The sequence below is a fragment of the Dermacentor variabilis genome, chromosome 6 (genome assembly GCF_050947875.1).
Source record: "Dermacentor variabilis isolate Ectoservices chromosome 6, ASM5094787v1, whole genome shotgun sequence".
Classification (NCBI taxonomy): domain Eukaryota; kingdom Metazoa; phylum Arthropoda; class Arachnida; order Ixodida; family Ixodidae; genus Dermacentor; species Dermacentor variabilis.
This window is the reverse complement of record NC_134573.1, coordinates 73,685,847-73,696,986: the sequence shown is the minus strand read 5'-3', so window position 1 is coordinate 73,696,986 and position 11,140 is coordinate 73,685,847. Positions and strand designations below refer to the sequence as shown.

At 46.7% G+C, this 11,140-nt stretch overlaps 1 long non-coding RNA gene across 1 annotated transcript; it reads left to right on the top strand.

The window, feature by feature from the left end:
- The first annotated feature begins 1,178 nt into the window (after positions 1 to 1,178).
- LOC142584217 (uncharacterized) lies at positions 1,179 to 10,141 on the top strand. The gene is made up of 3 exons (XR_012828727.1): positions 1,179 to 1,248; positions 5,298 to 5,381; positions 9,961 to 10,141. It is a non-coding gene; the product is annotated as an uncharacterized LOC142584217 (long non-coding RNA).
- Positions 10,142 to 11,140: the final 999 nt, after the last annotated feature.

Genomic DNA, 11,140 nt, shown 5'->3' with positions numbered 1-11,140 from the left:
CGGCACAGTCTGATTATAGGGCGCGGCCTGGCGGATAAAAAGCATTGACAGAAGTGTAGTCCCAGAATGCCAATTTACGGTAGAAGATGAAAACGATGGTTGAGAAGTAATGCAGAATCTAGAATACCGGTGAACGGAAGATTTAGTTAAGTCCGCAAGTGGAATACACTTATTTGCGAATCGTGTAATTAGTTTAGTTTGATTCTGTGCAAATGCAGTCTTATGTGATGTTAACTTTATATTTGCACGGCGAAAGTCACAACTATGACTTCTTGCACCGTCTTAGTTTATGGACTGCAGTGTTTAGAAGCTTTTCCCATATGCAAACACTAAATCAGGTCGCGAGACAGTCTGAGACGCGAGCGCAGCGATATAACAAGGATGAAGGTGGTCCCTAATAAATGTTTGGGGTTTTGCGTGCCAAAACCACGATCTCATTTTGAGGCACGCCGTAGTGGGGGAGGAAATATGGACCATCTGAAGTTTCTTAATGTGCACACAAATGTAACTACACGAGTGTTTTCGCATTTCAACCCCATCGAAATATGGCCGCCGCGACCCGGATTCGATCCCGCGACCTTGCACTTGGCAGTCCCACACCATAGCCACTAAGCAGGTGGTCTATAATAATTGTCGATGCCATTACACATTGTTAAATGCTCCTCTCGTACAGATACGGGTGAGTTCACAACACAAGTGAATGCTTTATGACGTGAGGCATTCTATATATCCGGTGAGAGAGTGATGGAACCGGATGCAGTAGCAGCAATGCCAATGATGGGAAAGGGGGAAGGAAAAAAAATTGTGGTGGCTATCTATCATTGTGACATTTTATATTAAGTTGTCGCAGCTATCTACACTGTCATCACTTCACGCCGCAGGGTATCGAACGGAAATATGGTAAGGAAAGTCAACCGATGAGTGCTGTAGGCGCCCATACTTGACTCATGTTTACAGCCCTTCTCTCTCCGTGCATTTTTAAAAATATACCTTCGCATATGAAGAAGGCAAAGCATGATTGATGGTAGCACGCTTAGCACAATGTAGTGATAGTTTTTAGCATTCGAAGCGCTGACACGTAGAGTTCACGGTCATGCTCACGCATATGAACTTTATTGAAAGATGAACTGTATTAGGCGTTGCAGAAAATGGGTGCTCATTGCCGAATGTTGCCTTTCAGGAAGCATGTTGGTTTCCACTGCACCACCGGGGCAACGCCGGATGCCGCAAACTGTACAGTTGGCAAAGGTGCATAAACTTAATTTCCTCGCTTCATGATCATACTTGTCAAACCCAACTCTTGCTCGGCTGTGTCATAACGAGGCCACAGTGCCTGTATTTTTCGTTCAATGCTCGCTGAGAAAGGTCGTGAAGATTTCTGGAAATTTTTCTTTGGTTCCATAACATAAAGCCGTAAACTGCCAGCGCCGAAAGAAATTCTTCGTATATTACATCAAGATGTGTTGATTGATCCTGTGTAAAAATGGAAGTGTAAGAATTGTACCTTGAATACATTTGAAAATCTTTAGTCGGCACGTTCTATTCAAGGTTTCCTTTAATATGTTACGTAGGAAGACGCCGACGACAAGCTATTCGGCGAGCCGGTCTGCAACTCAACGCATCGAAGTGCCAATTCGGCCGTCGTCAGATTACCGTCCTTGGGCATCTCGTTGACGCGAACGGAGTGCAACCGGACCCAGGCAAGATCCATGCTGTTACGCACTTCCCTGTTCCGAAGTGTGTCAAGGATGTGCGCAGCTTCATCGGCTTTTGCTCGTACTTCCGCCGTTTCGTCAAAAATTTCGCGGCCATAGCACGACCACTAACCGAGCTTTTGAAAAAAGACGCCCCTTTCCAGTGGGGCGATAACGAGGCCTCTGCATTCTCGCTTCTCATCGATCTTCTCACAACGCCTCCCGTTCTGGCCCATTTCGATCCTTCTGCGCCTACCGAAGTCCGTACTGATGCCAGCGGTCACGGAATTGGCGCAGTACTGGCACAACGCCAGCGTGGCCACGACCGTGTTATCGCTTACGCCAGCAGGCTCCTCTCGCCCGCGGAGCGCAACTATTCCATCACTGAGCGTGAGTGTCTGGCCCTAGTTTGGGCGGTTGCGAAGTTCCGCCCATACTTATATGGCCGACCCTTTTCCGTTATCACAGACCATCACGCGCTTTGTTGGTTATGCTCATTGAAAGACCCTTCAGGAAGACTTGGTCGCTGGGCCTTACGCCTCCAAGAATATTCGTTCTCTGTAACCTAGAAATCTGGCCGACTACACAAGGACGCTGACTGCCTGTCTCGCTACCCGGTAGACGAGCCTGACGACGCCGACAGTAGTACCGCCGACGGCATTTTCTCTGTGTCTGCCTTCGCTAACATCGCCGATGAGCAGTACCGAGACCTATCGCTGCGAGTACTCATCGAGCGTCTGCGCTCTACACCTACCGACGCATCCGTTCGCCGATATGTCCTCCAGGGCGGCATTCTGTACCGAAGGAGCTTTCTCCCTGATGGCCCTGATCTTCTTCTTGTCGTGCCAAAACATCTACGACAGACTGTGCTCTTTGAGATGCATGACGCACCCACTGCAGGACATCTTGGGGTAACCCGCACGTACGACCGCGTCCGCCGCCGCTTCTATTGGCCTGGTCTCGCTCGCTCCGTCCGACGCTATGTTGCTGCCTGTGATCCCTGCCAGCGTCGGAAAACGCCTCAGGTGCTACCTTCCGGTCATCTCCAGCCGATTACCGTCCCTGTGGAACCGTTTTTTCGTGTTGGATTAGACCTCCTCGGTCCCTTTCCCACGTCATCCTCTGGGAACAAATGGGTAGCCGTCGCAACTGATTACGCCACCCGATACGCTATCACGCGGGCTCTACCTACCAGTTGCGCCACTGACGTCGCGGACTTTCTAGACGAGGCGCTGCATCGTCTAGTTTTCCGGCTGGGAGCGTCGTCCGAAGGGAGTCGGCGAAAAGGAACGACGGGGCTGGGGAGAGCGAGATTGTCGTCGTTGGGGCGAAGGCGAACGAGAATAAGGGCGGTTCGGCGCAGGAGAATCGGTGGCCGCATTATCTGAGTGGGCAGCATAGGGACGAGAAAGGCCACCAGGGGGTCGAGAGTAGGCAGTATATGTAGACTGGTTCAGGGAACGCCAGCGACTGCGACAGTGCCGAGAAATGTGCCCAATTCGATGGCAGTGAAAACAAATTGGCTTGTCGTCTGCAGTGCGCCATTCAGAGGGGTTGCGGTAACGTGGTGGGTAAGAAGGTGCAGGACGGGGTGGAATCGAAGAAGCCGGGTGGGGATCAGGGCGATGGGCCGAGCAGACGGCGTGAATACCCATGTTGGCGAACTCCTGGCGGACAACTGCCTGGATCAGGGAAACAGTGACTGCAGGTGCATGGGAGGGGCTGGAGTCGAACGCAGCCGGATAGGCGGCCTCGATCTCACGCCGGACAATCCTGGTAACATCGCCAGTGTTGTTGGGACGAGGAGCGTCGGCACAGGAAGATGTCGCTGGGGTGTTGGGCAGACGGGCAAACTGTTGGTCGATACGTCGGCTTTTAGCGAAGTCCAGGCGGCGGCACTCTTTTATAACGGCATCCACCGTCGCGACGTTGTTAAATACGAGCAAGTTGAATGCGTCATCGGCAATGCCTTTGAGTATGTGGGAGACCTTGTCGGACTCAGTCATGTGTGCGTCAACTTTGCGGCATAGAGCCAAGACGTCCTGAATGTACGTGACGTAGGGCTCCGTCGACGTCTGCACACGACCGGAAAGCGCCTTCTGCGCGGCAAGTTGGTGACCGTAGGGGTTGCCGAACAAGTCTCGAAGCTTTTGCTTAAGCGAATCCCAACTGGTCAGCTCATCTTCGTGCGTCCGATACCAAACTCGAGGTGTGCCACCGAGGTAAAAGACGACGTTGGCGAGCATGATAGTAGGGTCCCACCGGTTATTGCGGCTGACGTGTTCGTACAGGCTGATCCAGTCCTCGACGTCTTCCCCATCTTTTGCCGAGAATACGCCAGGATCACGGGGAGCGGAGAGGGTGATGTAGGTCGTCGAAGTGGCAGCAGGTGTCGGAGCCGGCGGAGTCGGGTTGTCGTCGCCGGGAGCCATGCAGGAAGGCTCGACGTACCGTCCACTGCGAAGCTCCGTGACGAGGTACAGGGAACGTCCACCTCCACCAAATATGTTACGTAGGAAGACGCCGACGACAAGCTATGTACAAGTATATTTACAAGGCAATACGCCGCAGTTGACCAAGAGGCAACAGCCCGCGCTAGCTTCCAATCGTCGTCTTTGTCTTCTTCCTACTCGGCTCTTCGTCATTGGGAATACTACCCCGTAGCAATATTATAGCTCCCGCACTTGCTGTGTCCCTCAATGTATATGCGCAACGCTGTCAGTATGCTCTAGACGGCCGTAGCTGCACTTGTATATGTCTGACGTCCTATGGCCCCAGACCTTTCAAGTGCAGCTACTCCCTTGTGGTTGTTCTACGTAAGCCTAAGACGTTTTTCTTTGTTCATGGCACCGACACCACGAAAGTTATCCACGTCGTCTCCAGTGACCCAAAGTTTGGTGATAATTAGTTACAGTGGGACTGCCTTTGACAAGGGGCGACCGCACGAAGCCTACTTGAACTAGTGATATTCTATTGCGGTAATTGCAGTCAAGCATTGTGAAAATCTTTAGTTCATGTTTTTTTTTCTTGATTAAAAGGTCTACCTTCATATTGCAAACTTATCCACGACTCTAACGACTACGGTACGTGTTTATGTTATTTAATGCTTGTTTTACTGTTGTGCAAAGCCTCTCTCTTCATAATTCCATGGGTTTGGGGAAGACAGCCAATATGGATGGGCAACACCTGCCTACATGAGAAGATTCTTTTGCATTTATCTTGCAGCTTCTTCTTGAAGAAACTTCAAACAATTTCCTCCCCGCTCTCTTTCTAATAATTTCCCTTGCTGTCAGAAATAAGCATTTCCTTTATTATTATTTAGACTTGTATGACCGTACTCATAGCGCGCTGTTATTCTACTACCGATGGGGATTAGGACAGTGTTAGTTATATGCCCATGGGAGAGTAAATCAGTTGTTGCTCTTCCAATAAGAGATACCTTTATCGAAAGGTTGGCTCGAGAGTTGGACATTCCGTATTCGATCATTGCAGACCACTTGTTACTTCTGTGTATAGCCGTGCATTTTAAACTGTTACCAATTAGAAATTTCTTTATACTTCAATTTTCGAATATATTTGTTTTCAATTGCCGCCTTTTTGCAGATTCCAACAAGGTGGAAGTGGCGCATATAATTTGGAGTGACTACAAAGACTGCACCGTTACGGAAGTTCCGCACTTCGGAGACCGTAAGGACTGAGTGAAAGGACACTCTATCCAGCGTTCTAACAAATTATTTTTTGCCTTTGTAGCTAAACTTATGTGACTGTCACACTATTAACAGTCAGGACAAAAAAGAATTGAACGGTTCCTCATATGGGGCTCCCGCCCCTAACATTAAGGGCCGAATGTTCCTGCATTCCGGTAAGGCAAGCAATGATTGCTTTTCCAGTACAGCGAAGCATAAATATTGGAAGAAGTAGCTACGTTTTGGACTTGCCAAAGTGGTCATCTTTGTGTTCCCAACGATAACGAAATTCTTTGCTGGTCAGTAAATAGGAGTTAGCAGGCCCGCTGTATGATAACAGAAAAGTAAAAAAAAATCAATGAAGCTTACCAAGAAAAAGCTAATGCGAAAGTGAGTTTCTGGGCGTGTAATGTGTGTGAATGGACGTTCTGTACAGTATAATGAAGGAACGAAATTCGAATACAACGTCATCTATTTTTGTAAAATTTCTGGCATCTGGGATTTTATAATTATTGGAACATTTATTTCCATCAGAATTAAGCGTTTCATGCTGTATTTTTTTAACTGAATCAGGCAGCATGTCGAAGTTCCGAAGCGGGCGGAAGGTGTTACTGGCAATTTAAAAAAGTTTTACGATTCTCTTAGCAAGAAAGCCGGCAGAAAATCCTCAGTTGTGACACTGTTAGCTAATCTACGGTGCCAAATAGCTGGGACTGTATACATATATTACAAACCTGAGTTAGTGGAGCCCCTTTCCTTTAAATCACCAGTTGGCTATTCTTCGTAATACTAGTGGCATTGTGCCACCAAAAATAGTAACATAAAGAATAAAGAAAAATTACCAAGCAATGTGCTTTAAAAAACATAAGGGCGCACGCCAGGGTCAGTAGCACAACCAAGAGAAAGCCTTGAATATCCTCTGAAAAATGAAGCTCCAACTGAGACAGCCCACTAATGATGAGTGTGTTGTCTCTGTTGGTGCTATGGACCAACTAGCCCCGCAACGTGTTCTACCTGGATATCATCAGTGACAGCGTAACACTTTCTTGTATGGTCATAACTTTGAAATCGTGCACAGATACAATGATATAGGGACAGAGCGTGCTTTCGTTTGCAGCAATTTATATATTAATCAGGATGTCCATGGACGTCGTAGATATTTCGAAAGAAGATACATTACTTTTCAGAATTCATTGAGAGCTCTATTTGCTGTTTCGGTGGCGATTGAGATCAAGCCGTTCCCCTTCCGAGACTCATACAAGCTTAAGAGGGAAGTGAGCAGTAGTGCTCAGTTCATCTGATACACTGTCCCGGAAAGATACTTGGACTACTCTGTGGAGCTAACTAAGATATTTCTAATAACGCAGAAGACATAATTTATATGTGAGAACAGAAATTGACCATATAATCTTGTGCGACTTTTTAACTTGAACCTCTTGAAAAGGTCCGTTGTGGGTTATCAGATTTGGTGTCGCCAATAGTAACAAACGCTGTTCCAAGAACTGGGAAGCAGTCAAGCTTTTAGACGTCTCAGCTTGTTCTTTTTCTCTATATCCTGTAATTGCTTAGTGGCCATTGCGTTGCGCGGCTGAGCTCTAAATTGCAGCTTGGGTCGTGGCGGCTACATTTGGATACAAAAACACTCGTGTACTGAGATTTAGGAGCATGTTAAAGAAGCACAGGTGGTCAAAATTTATCCGGGGTCCCCCACTTCAGCGTTCTTCATAATCGCATAGTTTCAGCAAACAGAGCACCACAGCCTTAATTTTTTTGACAGCGTGGAAAATTTTCAGTTACGAATATAGCTTCCAATTTGCTGCTACAACAGGCACTTTTCGAGTGTATTATCAGCTACCAATATCTCTTGGAAAAAATGACGCTTTCAAGTTTAGATCGGGAAAGATCGCTCGAACACGCTCCCTCTCTTTGCACTGTTGTCTAACGATTGAGAGGGATGTACATAGAGCATCCAGCACGGATACTTGAACTGGAATCCTGCAGGCGGTAATTACTTCCTGTAATTTATTGTAGAACAGGCGTTTGCAAGAACCAGGACCCAGAAGGCATGCCTGTCAAGTATTACAAACTACTGCGAGTTACTCACGGTTAGGAAGTTAACAACAGATGATTCGGTGTTAAGATCCTTAAATATTTCTTGGCCATGTTCGTCGACTAATACATACGGATTTATTGAGTCAGCACTTTTAAAGCACGTGAGCGTGTTGATGCACTAACATATAACCAAAGCAAAAGATGAGATTATGACCTAAGAGAGCCACGTTTCCAATTGATAGCTTTACCGAAAGAATAGCCGAAGCAATGACTTCATAATGGGTGTCTTATTGAAGATATCTCATAAATATTAGCTTCCATTAATCGATTTTTACGTTACAATCACTTGGCGATAACGGCTAGATTATTCTGACGCACGGTGTGCTAAAACCACTGGGCCATTTTAAAGAGGATGCTAAATGCGCATGCTGAAATCATGTTTGCACAAAATCTACTTCGCTTTCTCAAAAATTTGCAGGCACGTTTTTTTTTTGAGGCGACGCATGGAAGACAACACTCCTATGGGTCGTCTTCCTTCCCTTTGGCCAGGGAGACTGAAAGCTTGGGAGAATGAGTATCAATGCTCATCTGTGAACTGTCGTACAAAGCTACTGCACGTTTGTTTTCCACCCTCCTGCTGACACTAATAATTGTGCCTGTCAATCAACTGAGTACCTGGCTCGCGATGACGAGTGGGTAAAGTGTGGTCGGCATCGTCCGTATGGTTCACAATATTTACGGTCAAGAAATTGAGGTCAAGCTTTCTATTGAAAGTACCTGCTGCGTGCTTTCGTAGCATTCCAACGAGAGAAAGAAACAGCATTGATTCAGGGTTTAATTACCGTGATCTGAGCCCCTATTCCAGGGCCCGGCCAGTGCCACGTCTTAGGGCCACTGGATGTGCTCCCGCTGTGCCAGAGGTTCGCTGTGACACGAGATGACCTCCCACTGCAGATAGGTCAGAGTGGGTATGTTTGGAGGACTGATGCCATAGGGTGTGTGTTGACACTTCACCATGACTGGAAAAGTCGTTGGTGAGGCGCCACAGCCTAGACATCAGCAGCAGGTTCTGGGAGGAACTTGTTTTGGGGAGAATCACAGAAACAGCTTCTTCACGGGTAAAGGATCTCGGAGGTAGCTTGTATATGAAACGGCTCCATCTATAATAATCCTTAGTGCCTCCAGTCGTGTGTCTAGTGTTGCAGAATTTACGGTCTGTGTTTGCTGTCCCACTGCACGGGTCCGCCCTGCATTTAAGTACTCGGGCAGCCGCATGAGCGCGATGATTGCCCGGCAGTGACGCGTGGCCAGGTATGCAGGTTAGCGTAATTTTGTGGGGTGTGGTGGCAACGGAGATTTGCGCTAAGATTCGGTATGTGGCGTGGTGCAGGTTAGTACCCCGTAGGTACGCCCTACGGGCGTCCTGCGAACACCTAATGATGAAGTGTGCGTTGAGACTATTGTTGTTTTGGATGTGCGAGAAGGGGGCGGTTGCTATAGCCACCTCTTAACCCTCACTGGGGCTGGCGTTAAGGACGGTGACTGATGATGTGATGTTGCGTTAGTCATCTATAACTACAGCCACCCACCCTCTCTGGTTTGAGGCAGTGTCCTTGCAGTAGGCCGTGCCTGGAGGTTGGAAATCAATGGCTAATGAAGGTATTTGATGCGGGCCTATCATCTTCTTCCGTTCTCTTTGGGGTGCTAGTTTCGCTGCATTAGGCATGTAGTTCGCGTGCAGTTCGGTGGGGAATGTAATGCTGGGAGCACCGAAGCCATCGAAGGAGGTACGTTTCCAGGTGCTTCAGTCTAAGTCGTTGCAGTTGACTAGGACGTTCCGCCTCGAGTAGGTCACTCAGAGTTTTATGCACTCCCAGTGCGAAAAGCTGCTCAGTTGAGGCGTAGATAGGGAATCCCAAAGCTACTTTTGTTACCTTCCGTATGATGATGTTGATTTTATTTTCTTGTGATTGAATGAGCCGGTGATATTTACGGTGGTATGTAAATCGGCTTACGAAATATGCCTCTGATTCTAAGAAGATCGCGTTCCTTGAGGGCGGATCGGCGATTACTATTGCGTCGTATCATGGCCATTATTTGATCTGCGTGTTGTTCTAGGATGCAAACAATGTGATTCGCCCTGCCATCCGCTTGTACATAGAGTCCAAGCATTCGGGCTGTTTGCACTGTAGGCATTTGGGTGCCGTTAAGCTTGAAGTTTATGTCAGCTGGTGGTGTTAGGGTCTCAGAATGTGAGTGATTACTCAGAGCTCAAATTTTTTGGGGAGCAATCAAGGCTGCCACCTCACACGTGCTACCTTCGATCAGATTGCACAAGCTTCGGGGACGACAGCAGATGGAGTCATCGATAACATTCGAGAAAATTCCGATAGATGAGGGTGCATCCCACGCTGAGCGATAAAATTTGTTAGACGGTGAAAAGCGGTGAAACAATAAAAAGATGAACGAGCACACGCGTCAGTATCTTAATCGTCAGACATTTTTTTATTTTTTCTCTTGCTCTGCAGAATGCACACTATGGGTGTCGAAAGAAGTGGAGGACCTTGTACCCCTGTACTGTCTCGAGCAGTTTCACGACGTATGTGGTGTCGTGCTACCCCTTCACGACAGCGACCTCTGCGAGGATGACGAAAATGACGAGGAGGACGAAGATGACTAGGCGCCTAAAGCACACACTGGATAAACCGCTGTTAATAGTCACACGGGGGTCCCGGTTGTGCGGTGAACACGGCCAATTTTTTTAAAAAATAAAGTTTCGCTTGGAAGTATTGACGATGTCTTTTTACGTCCAAATTTATATTATCTTTTCTTCCATGTAGTGTCAGTCTATGCTTATATTGCGAAATCTAAGGCAAGTACTTCCGATCGGTTCTGGAAAGAGGCAGAAGCTAACGGAGATGTATTGTGAAGATGCTTTATGCAAGCGCAGAGAACTCGTTGCCGACCAAACTCAGCGAAGGTGCGCGAAGGGTGGTTTAGGTACTGTTTGCAGGGAAATGGAGGTTGGTATAAAAAGAAATGAGCGAAAGTTCGCCGGGAGAGTTTTTTTCTCGCCTTTGTAATAGGAAATTCCTGCTTTTATATAAGAGTTTGTTGTGTGAAACACAGTAATGCAGACTGATTACAGAGAACGGTTGGAATTGCAGAGATTTGATCCATATTGAATCAGCGTTGGTGTAGAGGTGTTTCTATAAGAAAGGTTGATTAGCTAGGGAGATTCTTCTTTTTTTTTTAAACAAGTGGAGTTCACTGCTCTATCAGACGCTGCACCAGGATTTCATTGACTCCTCAAGAAGAAAGTAAGACTTCACCATTGAAGCGTTCAACTAAATGCTACTGTAAACAATATTTTATCTGCGTATAAGGGCTTATAAAATTAAAACGTAAGAGTGCTATTAAAATGGTATAGGAACCACATTTATTTAAATATAATCTATGCGTTCACTATGGGCACGCAAAGAAATGAAACTAGCGGCACTTTTTCATAACGATATTCAACTTGATACAAGATGTTATACAGTTCGATGTCTAAAACTCCATGTGTTCCGTTCACATTTGATCTGCATTTAGGTAAATTACTGTAAAATATTTATAATAGTTTCATCAGAAAAATTATGAAAACATCATAATTTTACTTCTTATTTTTAGATTTGGCAGCACCGTCGCATCAGTCGTTTACCCAAATAT